Raw genomic sequence first — 17127 nt, 5'->3', positions numbered from 1 at the left:
CCAGTTAGATGAGAACTACTACTGAGAAACTGCAAATCACCGCCGACTTCAGACTAAATTAGTAAATTGCAGATGATTAAAATGAAATGGCCTCTACCAAAGGACACATGAGGTATCAGAAGAAAATAACAGGAAAGACAAAAACGAGAAAGGATGATGGCAAGTCAAGAGTTAGGACTGAAGCCAGCCTACCTGAAGCCAAATCCTCTTTGGGATTCCAGTGATACTTTGGAGTAGGGGTGATGTGGGGTGGGAAGATGGGGACGGGTCTGCTCCCAGAATTATGTGCTATTATCAAGACAACCTTGTCTATGATGCATAAATCTCGAGACTCTTTAACGCAAGATCTTTTATATGAGTAACTACAAAACAGAGACATTTTCTATACTTTACTCTCCTCAAGTGTCACTCAGCATTCAGTTCACTAATGGAATTTTAGCCTCTTGATTTGGGTTACTATTAATTAGAACACACAGTTTTGGATCAGGATTCATTTTTTATAGGTTAATTCTATAACATAAAACATGCCTGAATTTGACTGTGTTAGGAGTCTTTTCATCACAAGCCTCAAGATTCCACACCTGTGATTAATTTACATAAGCACAAGTTGAAACATCAGCTTTTTGATCATTTGTGACATTGCAACTCTTAAGAAGCAACTCAACCGACAATTAATACAAACGATCTATATTTATCATCAATAACCCAAATTCCCAGAATTTGGGCCAGAATTTCTAATGTGAAATTAATTCTTCATAGCCATTTTAATACCATTCTCATTTAAAATGTGCTCTATTTATCCGAGCAACAATGAAAGGAACTTTCATTGTTCAAAAAGACTTAAAAACATCTATTTTTATATATAAGTGTGTGTGTGTGTTTATACGTGTGTGTACAGACACACACGTATAAACCTTTTGTCACACGTTTCTACCCTTCAAAAGCAATTCAAGAAGAGCTAGAGACTAGCAAATTGTCAGCCCTATCCTTCCTCTGGTAGAGGTGATACTACAGCCAGCTGAATTCTCTAAGTAAAAGTTCCTCCAGAGATCAGTAAGTTAACAAACTAGTCTCCATACTGCACAGGTTGGCTTCCTGTATCTTTGCATCCCTGATGTTCAGCATATACTTGAGCTTTGTGGACTGAAGAGAAAGGGCAGACAAGCATCACCCAACACCCCAGGGTTAAAGGACTAAATGAGCCCAGTTGTTCTCACCCTTGGCTGTACATTAAAAGTGCCTGAAGAGTGCTCTCTGGTGGAAATGGAGGATGGCCATTGTCCCAACTCTCCAGGTGGCTCAAATGAGCAGCTGGGAGTTGAGTATCACTGAGAGAGACAAGGTAAGAAACAGTTAATACTTTCAGGATTGCTTCAATGTGACAGGACATGAAAGTACAACACACATATAAAAAGGAAATAAAACGTTAGCAATTGTCTGTTTACCATTCACACTGTCAACAATTACGAGAAAAATTCAACTGAGTTTCGGGTCACTAAACCCTAGTCCATTTCAAAAACATCTGTCTACCTAATTTTGCTTTTTTACTTTCTAAATCCAAGAGGGAAATGATAATCTTCTGTAAGTTTTAGAATGGCTTATTTTCTAAAACTGTCAGAAAGGAAAAGGTTAGCTCCTGTTAGTTTTAATTTTGAATGCATTAAGTATTGGTGGAGGTAACTCTTAGATAACAGCTTTTTTAAAAATCCATTTTAGTTGTTTTATGGGCAGTATTTTTGTTGGTTCTGCCAGAACTGCTGTGCACTCAGGCTTAAGACAACACATACTAGTATGAATTCAACTGAGTCTCTTATAACTTCTAACCAAATTTAGACTGGTTTAACACAACCATGAGGTATCCTTCCACTGTTTTTCAATAATACTTTGGACATACAAAGGGCAGGTCACATACATGTCTAGAAGCTATTTTCCTTTAAATATAATTTTGGATTATATTTAAAATCACCTGTCGCCCAGGCTGGAGTGCAGTGGCGCGATCTCGGCTCACCACAACCTACGCCTCCCGAGTTCAAGCAATTCTCCTGCCTCAGCCTCTCAAGTAGCTGAGATTACAGGCGCGTGCCACCATGCCTGGCTAATTTTTTGTATTTTTAGTAGAGAGGGGGTTTCACCGTGTTAGCCAGGATGGTCTCAATCTCCTGACCTCAGGTGATCTGCCTGCCTCGAACTCCCAAAGTGCTGAGATTACAGGCATCAGCCACCATGCCCAGCCTGGTAATTTTTTTTTAAGAGGCAAATAAATGTGAATGCTCCACAGAGGTAGGGGCATTCCAGGGTTGAAAAAAGCTTCCATATGTGATTATGCTCTTTCTCTAGAGGTAGATGGGTGGGTCCCAACTGTGGGGTTTACTGTATTAACACATCAAACAGCAAGAGTAGGGAGCTACATATATCACACACACATGCCATTCGTACTGCCATTTCTCAAATACAGTATGATTTCATGTAGATGTATATCAAATAAACAAATATATTCATATATAAAAAACATATAGTATAGGACTACATATATTCAATCCATGCTATGGTCTAAATGTTTGCATCCACAAATTAATATGTTGCAACTAATCACCAATGGGATGACATTAGGAAGTGAGGGTTTTGGAGGTGATTAAATCATGACAGCAGGGCCTTATGGGATGAGTGTTCCTGTGGATTTAGTGGCCTTATAAGAGAGACCCCAGAGAGCTACCTTATCCCTTCCACCATGTGAAGACAGAGAAAGAAGATGCCAACTATGACCTAAGAAGCCCTCGTCAGACACTGAATCTGCCAGTGCCTTGATCTTGGGCTTCCCAGCCTCCAGAACTGCGTAAAATAAACGTCGGGTTTTTATAAGCTACATAGCCTCTGGAATTTTGTCATAGCAGCCCAAATGGACTAAAACAATCCATATATACTAAAAATGCAACTAAAACCTTTAGTGAAGGTCCTGATGTTTCCTTTTTAGGAAAGTGCCAGCACTCCACACCCCACCGCACCATACCCCATGTGTCCTCAACCACTATGCCCCCTTCCTCCCCTACACTGTGGTTAAAACCCAGAACTGAGCCAGTCAGAACTGTGGTCCTGCCACGTGCTACCTTTCAGGCCTCAGGAGCTAACTTAATGTGCCTCATTCCCTTCATCTGAAAAGTTTAGATTACAAATTATACCTTCCTCGCAGAATTATCCTAAGAATTAAATGAGTTAATATATGTAAAGCACTCAGAACAGAACATGATATAAGCACCATTAAAGGGTAAGTTATTAATATTATTGATGCTCTTATAACCATAATGCTGACTTCTGTGATACTCATTTCTTTCCTTTCCTTAACAATTTTTCTTTTTCTTAATAGTGTATTTTACTAATTAAAACATACAGTACTTTGACTTGCCTTTGAGTTCCATTTTTTTCTCACTCTGAAAGACATAATGGAACGCATGGGAGAGTATTGTGCTGAATCAGCTCCAATGTATGTCAAAATTTCTTTACCTCAATAATGAATAATAAATTACTTAGCAATACTCACAATGGACTGCAGGGTAGCTCTGCCCCACAGCAGGGCTGAAAACCAGTGGTTAAAAACAAGGATCTGGGCCGGGCACAGTGGCCCAAGCCTGTAATCCCAGCACTTTGGGAGGCCGAGACGGGCGGATCACGAGGTCAGGAGATCGAGACCATCCTGGCTAACACGGTGAAACCCCGACTCTACTAAAAAAATACAAAAAAACTAGCCGGGCGAGGTGGCGGGCACCTGTAGTCCCAGCTACTCAGGAGGCTGAGGCAGGAGAATGGCGTAAACCCCGGAGGCCGAGCTTGCAGTGAGCTGAGATCCGGCCACTGCACTCCAGCCTGGGCGACACAGCGAGACTCCGTCTCAAAAAAAAAAAACAAGGATCTGTTAACCAGTAAGGTTTATTGACAGAACAAAGGGAAACCTTCAGATTGATAACCAGTATGAAGATTACATCCTCCAAGCATCATCTAGTGAACAGAAAACAGAAAGCAAGTCACCGCCAACCAACCAGCCAATAATCTTTAATTTAATATACTCTACTGTTCTTCATCAATATGGACGCAGACAAGCATCTATCAAGAATACCATGGAGCCTTTCAACTACTATGAAATGTAAAAACGAAAACCAAAGTGTTACACCTGGAATTCACCCAAATCTTTTAAACATATAAAATTAACAGTGACGACCTGACATTTAGAAAAAGACAAGCTGGCACAGTAATGCATGCATGACATGTTAAAGGCCATTCAATATCTAATATTCATCATGGGGAGTCGTATTTCCTCAGAGCAGGCTCCCTACTTTGCCGTGTAAATTAAAACTGTGTCAGAAGAGGCAAATACTTTTTTGGAAATGCCTAACATAAAGGCTTTATCTGTAAGAACAAGGTTTGCCCATGACCTTACTTTGTAATCTTTAGTGATGAGAGAAGAAACCAGGTTGAGATACTGTGGCCACTGGCCACTTAGCGTGGCCTGAGAGTGAGAGGTCTGCAGTCAGGAACCTTGAGACAGCTCACAATTCACATGGGGTCTCCAAAAAGGAAACACAGGTCGTACCTAAAAGCATTCCTTATTGCTCCTTCCTACACATTTTATCCACCACCTTATATCTGCGCACAAAGTCCTCCATTTCAGGAAGAAAACCTGGACAAGTGTCACTCCCAGCTGAGCTCTTTGCCAGGTACTTTTCTCAAGATTCATCTCCTCCAGAGTACTTGGATACCCACCCTTGTTCTCCCCTCCCACGGCTCTGCCCACCAGGAAATCATCACCACCTTCTGACAACAGAAGGACTTTGTCCTCTTTAGCACTAAGTCCCCAGTCCCTACCAGGGTGCCTGACACAGTAAGCACACTCAAGGGGGTGTGCTGCAAGATAAATGAATGTCTCTCCTCCTTTATGAAGCCTTCCAGGATTTATAAGGCTTCCAGAATTTAAAAGTAGTGCGTGCCCTTACCCCATGACACCAGCATTCTGAAGGGACTAGATAAAGAACACTCCATCTCCTCTTCTGGATGTCTACTGTAATTAGGTGCAATAAATACCAGATGAATTGGTTCATATCATGTCCTTCATTACATCTGCACCTATGAACAGGAAGAACAGACTTTGCAGCCTTGAGTAAATGAGCTCCTTAAGATTTACATTTCTTTCGCCTGTAAAATGAGGCTACAGATACCAACTTCCTAATATATATAAAGTTTGTAGCACAGGATGTGGCACAAAGATAAACACTCAAATATATTTTCCCTTCCCCATGTATACTATGAATAAAAGTCAAAGTAATTTAAATTTTACACTCACGTGTAACAGAGGCAGAGCTAGGTAATCAGCTCATCTCTCTTTTGAATTTACAGGGATGCTTTGCTAAACCATTCAAACAGCATGTCTTTCTTTCCCTTTGGAGATCAAAGGATTTACCTGACCAAGAGACAGTAAGTTCCCAAAGTCAGGTCTCCTCTGCACATAGCCTTACCTGGCCCAGAGTCACAGAAGAGAGCTTCACTCAGAGAAAGGGTTCAGGAAGTACACATAGAATGAAAGCTGACTAAAGCAAGCCTTTGCCATTTTCCATTATCTTCTAAAATGAGATGCTTTAAAAAAAAAAAAAAGTTTTAAAATTTTTAATTTAATTTTGAGCATGGAAATTTAAAGATATTTGAGGGAAAATAGAGCAGTACATCTGTGATAAGTGACTGTTCTGTCAAACTTTAAGGACTGTAACCCTTAGATACATTTTACACAAAATAACAATTTCTATTGTCACAAACTCAAAGGAAACCAGACAAACAGGCTTGGAAACTACCAGCCAACTTCATTCTGTGAGTAACCATTAAGTTTTAATCAGATGTGGTTCAATTTCTGGAACAGTGAGCATTAAGAGGGGCTCATCAAGGAAAATGGGCAAAAGTAGGAGGAGAAGGAGGAGGAGGAGGAGGAAGAGAACAAAAGAACTGCCCCCCAAGCCAGTCATTGAACGTGGACTCTTGACTCGAATTCTCTGCCCCTCTTTGCAGCTGTTGTCTCCTACAGTTGGCACGAAGCGTTGCCAGTCTGGGACCGGCTTCCAGTGAGGACAGCATTGTTTTATTGGCTACTTAGGCAATGCACACACCATTAATGGAGTTTTTATCTCTCCATTTTCCTGTCAGTACAGAACCAGCCAGTCTGACTCTGTTATTATCATCAAGAAAGCTTTTTTTTCCCCCCTCCCCACACACACTCTTTAATCCAAACAACATCTGGGAACTTCAGCCTCTATCATGTAAAAGCGAAACAGATTTAGAGGGAGAGCAGGAGAAAGTACAGTTCCAGCCACACTGAACAACAAACGAATTCCAACAGGCGAACTAACCTTGAGCCACCCAATATCTCTGAAACACTATTTGCTTCAAAAAGGCAAGGTACTTCCCGCTGCATTGCTTTAAACTTCCGATAGACCCTTGCTATCAAGAGGTGGGGGAAAAAACCCACAGTGACAAGCTGCTTATTGTACAAAAAGAAAAACAAAATGTTGGTACTGTTTTCCTACATGGAAAGTCCTGTTGTGAAATAAAAGTCAAGAATAATATTTAGAAGGTGATTTTTTAAAAGAATGTCTTTTTTTTTTCAAAAAGGAAAAAATAAAGACCCTTTAGCAGACATTACTAGTAAGTACATTTCTAGTGTACAAACTATTAGGAAAAATGTGGCGCCATTAAACGCAGAAAATATGTCCTCCTGTAACAGACAGCTGTCTCCTCTGTAGTTTAAGTATGCTTTCTGCTTAGCTCATGCTCTGTGAGTCATGGAATCAATACAGGAAGCACACAGAGCCAGCCACACTGCAGATTCCGAGGAGGGTCAAGCCACACAGCTCCTCTGTTCCTCTCCTCCGCTTGCTGCATGGCTCTTCCAAGTATGTACATCTGGGGAGAACGCACAACCCCATTTCTACTTCATGTTTAAACCTGCCTCATAAGGGTCTCCAATACTGGTCCTTTCAGCATTGTTTCTAGGTAGGTAGAACCAAAAATTACAGCCCTCCAACATGCAGGTGTCAAGCAATCCATCCTGCCCCTCAGCCCCACTCCTTTCTGAGTTTTCTGCAATGCACCAATAACTATACTTAGGTTAGAAGGGATTTACTTCCCCAGAAATGCTCATCACCCAGTAGAAGACACAATCAGAACTGAACAACTGAGTGTCAGCAAAGGTTAATGGTTTATTTTTAATTTATTTATTTTTGTTCCATTCAGCAAAACAGGGGAAAATCACTAACTGTCTGAGCCACAGGCTCCTGCTCACTGGAAGCTGTGCCCAGAGCCCCTTGCAGTCTGTTGTTAATGACAGTCTCAGTAACCTGATCCTCTCACAGTGGGAGACTTGAGTAAGCACTGGCCTCTCTCGGGTCTTGCCTTTCTATTGTCCCACCCTGCAGGGCCAGCTGTTTCTGACAGCCAAATTGCTGCGTGCTAAGCAATGAATGCTGTCAGAGAAGGAATTTTCATTTCTATAATGCATAGGCCTCCATGGACAAATTATACAGCTTATGGTGCTGGCTGCAGGATGCTGCTCCAAGCCTGAAGCACTGCCAAAACGAAGCCTGTCCTCCCCTCTCCCCAGCCCCAAGCTGACAAGACAGTCACCAAAATGAATCTGAACGGTCAGAGAGAAATGGAACACGTGTTTTCAGAGACAAACAAAACATATGTTGAGAATAGCTGTCCAGCAACACTCTGTGATGTAATGGTGTACAGGGAAAGCTAATTGATCTAATGTCACAACACACAACTACCTGGGCATGGCATCCATTATGACCTACTGTAATCTGGTATCCTGCAGTGAACATCCCAAGGGCATCAGCAGAATCACTGGCTCCCTGCTTCTGGGGGATGCCAGACCTCCCCAGAAACCACACAAGAACTTAGTACTTTTTGAGAATCAAGCAACACTGTATGAGGTCCCAAGAACAGTGCTCTGTTATGAGAATGAAAGTCCCCAATATGTGCTTCACGGAATCATTCTGTAGAAACTCTATGCTTCCTCAGTTCCTCCCCCTCTCTTTCCCAGCAACAACTCCTGAACTGGGTCTGGGATACACCCCCTCGTATTCTGCGTGCTGAGGTGTGGTTGGAAACCATCACACTGCAGTGGATTGCAGGGTGTGATGTGACCTGAGCCCACCCAATCAGAGTGACTCTTGGGATTTTACAGGAACTACTAGAAAAGAAAGTGTGGTTTTCTCATTATACTTGAATGTACGATATGCCAGAGCCATTTTGCTACCATGAAAGGAGAACCTGCTGAGAATGGAACTGACAAAGGAAGAACTGGAGGGGAAATCATAGGGCTCTAGGGATACTGCTTGAGCACTGAGTCAACCCAGATCTAAAACCTATTTTACCCTGGACTGCATAGAATGGCAACCATTCCATGTTCATCTTACTAAGGCTCGTCTGGGTTGGAGTTTTCCATCACCTGCAAAAGGAACTGAATGCATAAACTATCACTCCACCATTAGAGCATCCAAGAATCAACATAAATACGCATATCATACATTGCTATGAATGCAAGAAAAAAGTTTTCCATTCTTGGTTATTTCTTGTGAGAACTTATTTTTTCACCTTTTCCTTCCAGTCCGTATACCTTAACGTGAGCTAAAAGGTGCAAAGTGTCACCTGATCTTGGCCCTTTTTACAAGGCAAATCTAGATATTCGACCTGAACTCAGAGAGAGGAGGAAGCTAAATTCATGACCTGTTATAAATCTTAACCTGACATGGCACATGTGGAATAAAGAAAGTGGACTCTGGTTAGCGAGTGGTCCATCAGCTCCATGTCAGTGAAGCCAGCTCAGAGAAAGGCCAGGAAGCCAGCATGGGGGCAGGGAGCACCTGCTCTCTGGCTGGGTTCAGGTCAGCCAAAGCACAAGCACCTGCAGGCTGTGAGCCGCCAAGGCCATCACGCGCCACATCCTGCAGCCGTCCACTTTATCATTAACTACTGTCTGGCCAGCAAGGGCAGGGTCCGCTTCAAGAACAGCGGGAACTTTAAGGCAGGAGGCATATTCAGAACCATGGTGGGCTCACAGCCACTCACTGCAGACTATAAATAGCCTCCTGGCTGTGATCCTGATGGCAACCACAATTCCTGTTCCCCTGATGGTAACAGAACTTCAGGCCTTTTGCCCAAGAAATTCAGCACAACCCACCAGGTATGGCAAAAATTATGAAATGTACATACATGCTTACTCAATGCCCTGGCCACTCTCCTCTTGTCCATACTTGGCTTCTAATCCCCAAAGATCAAAAAGTGGGGATATTAAAGTTGAAAAAGATATAAATAAGATTTCCGTTTGATGCTGAGAAGCAAAAAAAAAAAAAAAAAAAACTATAGAATACACAGGCTCAAAATTGACAAGGAAGGTAGGGAGGAAAATAAGACCCACTCACTCTCAACCCTTCTCCTTCAAGACAATCATAGGGATTTCAAATCTTTATAGTCATTATTTTATCTGAAGTTATCAGGGGATAGGATGAAGCAGGGGGAAGGACTTGCCCTAACTTCTAACTTGGGAGGAGCAAAAGGAAGCCCAAGAAGGCCACTAAGACTGCTTAGACATGTATTTTAACGACCGCATTTACCTAGCTGCTTCTCAGGGACAATAAAATGAACCAAAATTGTCAGGACTGACTTAAACTTACGGTTCAAGATCCACCCAGAGCTGGGAGTGGTGGCACACACTTGTAGAGCCAGCTATTAGGAAGGCTAGGACAAGAGGATCACTTGAGCCCAGGACTTCAAGGTTGGAGGCTATGGTGTACCATGATCTTGCCTGTGAATAGCCACTGCATTCCAGCCTGGACAACATGGCAAGACTCCATCTCTTTATAAAAAAGAAAACTGGCCAGGCACAGTGGCTCACACCTGCAATTCCAGCACTTTGGGAGGCCGAGGCAGGTGGATCACGAGGTCAGGAGATCGAGACCATTCTGGCTAACATGGTGAAACCCAGTCTCTACGAAAAATATTTTTTAAAAATTAACCAGGCGTTGTGGCGGGCGCCTGTAGTCCCAGCTACTCGGGAGGCTGAGGCAGAAGAATAGTGTGAACCTGGGAAGTGGAGCTTGCAGTGAGCCCAGATCGCACCACTGCACTCCATCTCAAAAATAAATAAATAAATAAACAAATAAATAAAAATAATCCAATCCCCTGAACTCAGGGATCACTCTGCTACTTTAGTGGGAGTCATACTAGGGAAACATCCCTTATTACAATCACTGTCAAAAGAAAAAGTAGAACCCCCAACAGTCCAATACTGAAGAAGACCTTGGAAAAGGTTTTTATACCATCTCATCTCCAGGACTGGCACAGTGCTGGCACACAGTTGATGTTCCAACATGTGGATGGATCTCTCTTCCAACCAACTTCCTGACCCTTAGCAAAGGCCAAGCCAGAAATAAACTGCACAAAGTACAGAGTACAGAAAGTGTTCTGAACCACAACAAGTTCACTACCTTTCCTTCCCATATTCATTCATGCCCTTGGCCAGGAGGTACTGAGCACCTACAATGAGCCAGGTACTGTTTAGGCACTGGAGGTATGACAGCAAATGCAATCAAGTTCCTGCCCTCAGAGTTTACATTCAGGCAGAAGACTCCACATGGAAGTTCTTTCATGCATCTAGCCCTGTATCTCCCGCTGTAAGACTCCAAATCTTAGAAGATTTCCTCCATGTATGAACACATGACCCTACATAAGGAACTCTTCAACTTATGAATCAATGAACTCTGGCAAAGTCTTCAACATCCAATTACATCATCAATATTTAAGGTTCAAAGATGACACAATTTACTCAATTTCTAGCATTTTATGTTCCTGCTTCCCCCATCCCCGGAAAATTTCAAAAATAATCTGCTACACAGAGGAATTTAAGGAATGTAATTTTAATCCAAAATATTAACTCTGGGCAGGGGACTGACTGTTCTAAGGTTCACCTACTATGATTTTTTTCTTTGATCTGAAAACCAGCAAGGCAGTGTACAGATTCCAGGTTTCCTAGCACAAAGAATGTATTTAATACATCTCTATTATAAAAGCCATGTGATACAGAATAAACCTCTCAGACTTTAACAGTCACAAAATTATTCTTAAGAATACAAATTTAACACTAATAATTAAACCATACTCTAAATTCTATCCTCCCATTGAGTTTGGAGGTAAAGGCCTTGAACTTAGAGGAAGTATAGCTTTACACAGCCAGCATGATAAATGCTTCAGATCAGTAAGAAAGTCAATAAGTGTGCTTTTATTCATGTCATTTGTCTATCTTTCTGCAAACTAACCAAATAAATACCATAGAGCCAGATTGTAGTAACTGACATATTCAATACTGCAATACTCAACACACTAATGGTCTGTTTTCTAAATCCCACAAGTTAGGCTTTTACTGTGGGTGACTTGGAAACATTCCATAATTATCGCTAGTGCCTTGGTTTTCCCTAAAAAATGAGTAATAATAATAGCCACAGTTTTTTGAACACTTCCAAGGTACCAGACACTACTGTGACAGAGATTTGCATCCATATTACCACACTCAATCCTCCCAACACACATAATGACATAACAGCAATTATCATCTCCATTACGCAGACGATAAAACTGAAGCTCAGAGAGGAAAAGTAACTTCCCTAATGTCACAAAGCTGGGATGTGACAGAATGAGATTCAAACCCACACTTGCCTGACACCACAGGCCATTCTTACACATTATGTTACAGTCTCTGCATTCTTTTCCAGCCTTTCTTTTCTCCCATGATATCATGGGAAAGGATTAACATGTATCTTCTAGGCCAACCCTGCAATAGAATACTGGCACTGTAAGTAATGGTTATGTTGCACAGACCTGAGCAGTTATATTAGGATTCATGGATATAGTAAAACTCCAAATGAAGATAACCATTGAATATTAGCCTGAGCATACCAAAGGCTGAAAATCAGTCACCTTCAAATGCTTAATACAAAAAACATGAGAGCACTACTTAAACTTTAATGGGGTTAGACTGCCAGCATCCATTCAAAGACGAAAAAGAAAAAAGGAGCTATTCGCAGATAATCTTGAAATTAAGCCAAATAAAGAAAAGAGAATAATTGGGAAAACAGCCTAAGACCCATGCTCACTGGTAAGCTTCAAAGAGCAGCTGTGCTTACAGGGCAGGCAAAGGAGGCCCTGTCATGCAGAAGACATTGTGAAACCATCATCTCCTATGGAAAGCAAGGCTGGGGGCCGCCCTCAGCATGGCCCTCCAATTGTGCTGTGGGAGATCAAGTTCCAGTGCTCACAAGAGTGTCTTCCAGGTTTGTAGAACCCACTGGAAAGGATTCCAGTGAGGATCAAGACTTCCAAGAGCCCAGGTAAGACAAATTCCCAAGTAACAGTGACGGTTCGGCCCCCAAGCCTTCCAAGCTGTATCTGGCCGTTCTCCAAACCCACCCTGTCCCCACTGGGTTTGCGCTTCCCTGCAGAGGTCTTTCTCAGCTTGGCTACTCCAACATCAGCTCTGCTCCCTACTCACTTAAGGTTCCAGACAATCAAAAGCGGTTACTCCACACCAAAAGTAAAGTACCAGCAATTAACAAACAAAAAAGAAACTTGCGATGAGAAAAATCACCTGTGATATTTCAAAATAAAATTCTGATAATCACACCAGGATTTTTACTTGACACCTTTCATTTTATTAAAAAAAGAAAAAAAAAACAGTTGATCATCTGATAGATGCTGCTTCTGAAGCACTACAGGGCTAAGCACCCTGCTAGAAACTGAGAGTTTCAGAGCAAAAGAAACCCTTTTGACCTCAAGGGCTGCCGTGGTCTGAAGGTTGATGCCCCCGCAAGAATTCACACATTGGAACCTAATACCCAATGAGATACTATTAAGAGGCAGGGAGCCTTTGGTGGGTGATTAAGTCTTTAGGGAGATTCATGCTTTTATAAAAAATAGAGCTCCCTGGGCCCCCTTTCCACCATATGAGAACACAGCAAGAAAGTGCCATCTTTGAAGCAGAGTGAGCCCTCACCAGACACTAAATCCTGCCCACACCTTGATCTTGGAGCCTTCAGAACTGTAAACAATAAGTGTCTATTGTTTATAAATTATCCAGACTAAGGGATTTAGTTATAGCAGCACAAATGGACTAAGACAAGGACTTATGGTTTAGTGAAAGAGGTGAGAATTATCCAAAAATAGTAAGATAGAGATGATGGGTTCCCAATAAGTTGTGTAGGCATGCCAGTCATGTCAAGAGGTCACAGAAATAAGTTACGACTGCTGACTGAGGTAGTGTAGTGGGTTGAACAGTATCCTGCCAAACAATTTGTCTGCGTTCTAACCTTGGAACCTGTGAGTGTGACCTTATTTGGGAAAAGGGTCTTTACAAATGTAAAAAACTTAAGAATCTTGAGATGAGATCATCCTGGTTTCTGTAGGTGGTACTTAAATTCAATGACAAGCATCTTTATGACAGACGCATGGAGAGGCACAGAGAGAAGGTCATGTGAAGATGGAGGCACACATTGGAGTTATGCTGCCACAAGCCAGGAAACACCTGGAGACACCAGAAGCTGAAAGGAGCTAGGAAAGAGTCTCCCCTAAAGCCATCAGTTACAGCATGGCTCTACTGGCACCCTCATTTCAGACCTCGGGCCTCCACAGCTTTGGGAGATACATTGCTGTTGTTTGTGGTAATTTCTTATGGCAGCCCTAGGAAGCTAATACAGATGGTTAGGGGGATGCTGCTGAGAAGGCCTTGAAGGGAGGGTAAGGGCCCCACAGGCAGGAGGAAGAGTCAGAGCAAGCAAAGACAAGCCGATCATGGGGGCAACAGTGAGAAAACACATGCTGCTGCATCCATGATGAAAGAGAAGGAGAAAAACCTGAAATGTGACTTGGGGTTAAATAGCCACCTGAATGTCAATCTAGGCCCTAATAATTGTATTAGCCAATGGGAAGTCACCAAAGATGTTTGAGCAAAGAAGTAAAATGTACAAGGTGCTGTTTTAGAAAAATTAATCTAGCATTAAAAAGGAGAATGAACTAGCAGGAAATATACGGCAGACCTTCCCTTTATGAAGAAAGATCCTTGAAAAACAAAACCAAGTATCCATGCCCTAATCCCCAGAACCTGTGAATGTTACCTTATGTGACAAAGGGACTTTGCAGACGTGATTAAATTAAGACTTTTGAGATGAGGCGATTATCCTGGATTATCCGGGTAGGCCCTAAATATAATCACAAGTGTCCTTTTAAGAAACAGACAAGGAGATTTAACTTCAGAGAGGAGAAGGCAGTGTGACGATGGAAACAGAGATGGAAAGAAGGTGCTTTGAAAATGGAGGAAGAGCCACAAGCCAAAGGAAGTGGATTCTCCCGAGAGCCTCCAAAACTGGAAGAAAGTAAATTTGCACTGTTTCAAGATACTAAATTTGTCATGATTTGTTACAGCAGCAATGGCAAACTAAGTTGTATGTTTTCCCTTCTGAAATTCAAATAAACCTTGCTTCTCCTGAATTCTTCGTGATGACTCCTCTTTGCTTTTCCCCTTGTTTCACTCAAGCTCGTCCCATTTAATTCTGCCAAAGCTCACATTCAACATCCCATCTCCCTGTTTTAACACTTTCTAACTCAGTTGCTTCAGACCTCTGCGATCTTCAAAACTAAACATTATTACCATTACCTACATATGCCATATGAAGGAATCAGAGAGAATCTACTAATTTACTCACACCACCATACCACCACCTTGTTCCAGAAATAATTTAAGAATAAACTGACCCCTTCTGGATGGATGAAACTGTTTCTACATCTTCATCTGCAGTGATACTTATAAGGATAACTACAGATGCAAAAATTTATTGAGTTGTATACTACAGATTTGTACACTTCACTGTATGGATTCTATACTTCAATAAAAACATAAAAGAAAAAAGAAAAGAATAAGCTAATTCCACCTCCTGGCCTCTTGAGGGCCGGAGAGTAGGTGTAAAGTCTCCAAAGGAGAAGAGAAAAAGCAACATATGTTATTCTGGGAAACTAAGATTTATTATAAAAAGAGGCTAGATAGGTAAAGATTAATAGAACATGTGTGTATGGTCCCCAGAATCAATATGTACATACATAAGCCCTCAGAAAGGACACCAGAAGAAATAAGCTAAAAAAGAAAAAGCCAAAGAAATGAACCAGGACATCAACAGTTTAGAATGAAGTTCCATAAGAGAGTATCTTTCAAAGATTTTTAATACTTATTTTATATTTGAACTTACTATACACATGCATATAAAACTGAAACAAAAATTTCATGAAACAATTCTTACCCTTGCAATTCATAAGCTTTATTCAAAACTTCAATTTCCTTTTATTTCTAGTCTTGGGTGTGACTCCCTAAACTGATCCAGTAATGGATTGAGATCTAAAGTTCACAAAAAAAAACACTAGGGCATGCCTATCAGAGATTGACCTGAGCAGGAAGATGTTGATAATATCAAAAACCAGTTAATCTCTTTTAATTTTATGGCCAAAGGAGAAAAAAATTAGAAGTTTAACTCTACAACAGAGAGTTCATTTCAAAAGTCTTAAAATACAACATCAGAAACTATGTTTTTAAGGAATGTTTTAAATTTTCTCATTATATTTTCTGTTTAACCACTGTTCAGTCCCAACCCATCTGGGTATCAGATGTGAGACTCAGTTTGATATTGAAAGTTCCATTCAAAAAACTTACCTGCTATGAGATATGCAAAGGTAAGCAAGACATGGTTTTTACCTTCAAAGAGTTTATAATCTACCAAGAAAGAAAAACACTGAAAAATGACCACAGAAGAATTACAAACAGTAATGCTATGGGAACACAGAAGAGAGAAAAACTGATTTTAGCCAGAGGATGAGACATGACAAAGACTGCATGGAGAAAGAGATGGAGTTTGAACTGGGGAGGGGGTGAGGAGTGGAGACAGAGAGCAGCTGATAGAGAGACTCAGAAAGACAGAGAAGACTGGTGAATAGTAGGATGTGGCCATTTAAAAATATCCTCCCACCACCCCATTTGATTTTTTTTAAATGGCCCCCAAATTCTTTGGCTCTCTTCCCATCAAGAGGTGGGATCTGTATCTCCTCCTCTTTAATGGGGCTCTGTGACAGCTTGACCAACAGAATATGGTGGAAGTGACACCGTAACAGCTTCCAGAACCAGATCTTAAGAAACTGGAAGCGGCCGGGCGCGGTGGCTCAAGCCTGTAATCCCAGCACTTTGGGAGGCCGAGACGGGCGGATCACGAGGTCAGGAGATCGAGACCATCCTGGCGAACACGGTGAAACCCTGTCTCTACTAAAAATACAAAAAAAAAAACTAGCCGGGCGAGGTGGCGGGCGCCTGTAGTCCCAGCTACTCAGGAGGCTGAGGCAGGAGAATGGCGGGAACCCGAGGGGCGGAGCTTGCAGTGAGCTGAGATCTGGCCACTGCACTCCAGTCCGGGCGACTGAGCGAGACTCCGCCTCAAAAAAAAAAAAAAAAAAAAAAAGAAACTGGAAGCTTCCACTTCCTGTCTTTTGAGACACTTGCTCTTGGAACCCAGCCGCCATGCTCTGAGGAAGCTCAAAATAGCCCATGCAGAGAGACCACATGTAGGTGTTTCAGCTGACAGCCCCAGCTGAGCTCCCAGCCAACAGCCAGCATCAACCGCCAGACATGCGAGTGAATGAGCCTTTGGATGATTCCAGCCCCCAACCTTCAAGAATTCCCAGCTGAGGCCCCAGACACTGTGGAACAGAGACAAGCTGTCCTTGCTATGCATGTTCCAAATCCCTGACTCACTAAACTGTGAGCACAATAAAATGGTTGTCGTTTTATGCCATCAAGTTTGGGGTGGTTTATTATGCAGAAAGAGACTGACTGGACCAGCAGGCAGTCTAGTTGGGCTATTGTCAGGAGCAACAGAGGATATGGAAAAGAGTCTGAAAGAAGACGCACCTCATATCTTAAAAGTCAACCTAAGCAGTTTAATATTTTTTTTTATCTATAATGGTGAGCAGTTGATGGTTGAAAGTCAAGGGAATTACATGATTGGATTA

At 41.9% G+C, this 17127-nt stretch overlaps 2 protein-coding genes across 3 annotated transcripts in view; both read right to left on the bottom strand.

Moving 5' to 3' along the window:
- LOC117094981 (formin-like protein 3) overlaps positions 1 to 17127 on the bottom strand; it is a 59603-nt gene that overhangs the window by 13665 nt on the left and 28811 nt on the right. The window contains exon 2 of one of the 2 annotated variants that reach the window (XR_004441762.1): positions 1218 to 1328. The exons of the other annotated variant lie outside the window; for it this stretch is intronic. The gene's annotated coding sequence lies outside the window, so the exon portion shown is untranslated. The remainder of the gene's footprint in view (positions 1 to 1217; positions 1329 to 17127) is intronic. 2 annotated transcript variants of the gene reach the window in all.
- ACVR1 (activin A receptor type 1) overlaps positions 1 to 17127 on the bottom strand; it is a 147886-nt gene that overhangs the window by 103612 nt on the left and 27147 nt on the right. The window lies entirely within an intron of this gene.

Source organism: Trachypithecus francoisi, unplaced genomic scaffold (assembly GCF_009764315.1).
Source record: "Trachypithecus francoisi isolate TF-2019V2 unplaced genomic scaffold, Tfra_2.0 Lachesis_group13, whole genome shotgun sequence".
Lineage (NCBI taxonomy): Eukaryota > Metazoa > Chordata > Mammalia > Primates > Cercopithecidae > Trachypithecus > Trachypithecus francoisi.
The sequence above is the reverse complement of the archived record's forward strand: the minus strand, read 5'-3'. Positions and strand labels throughout refer to the sequence as shown.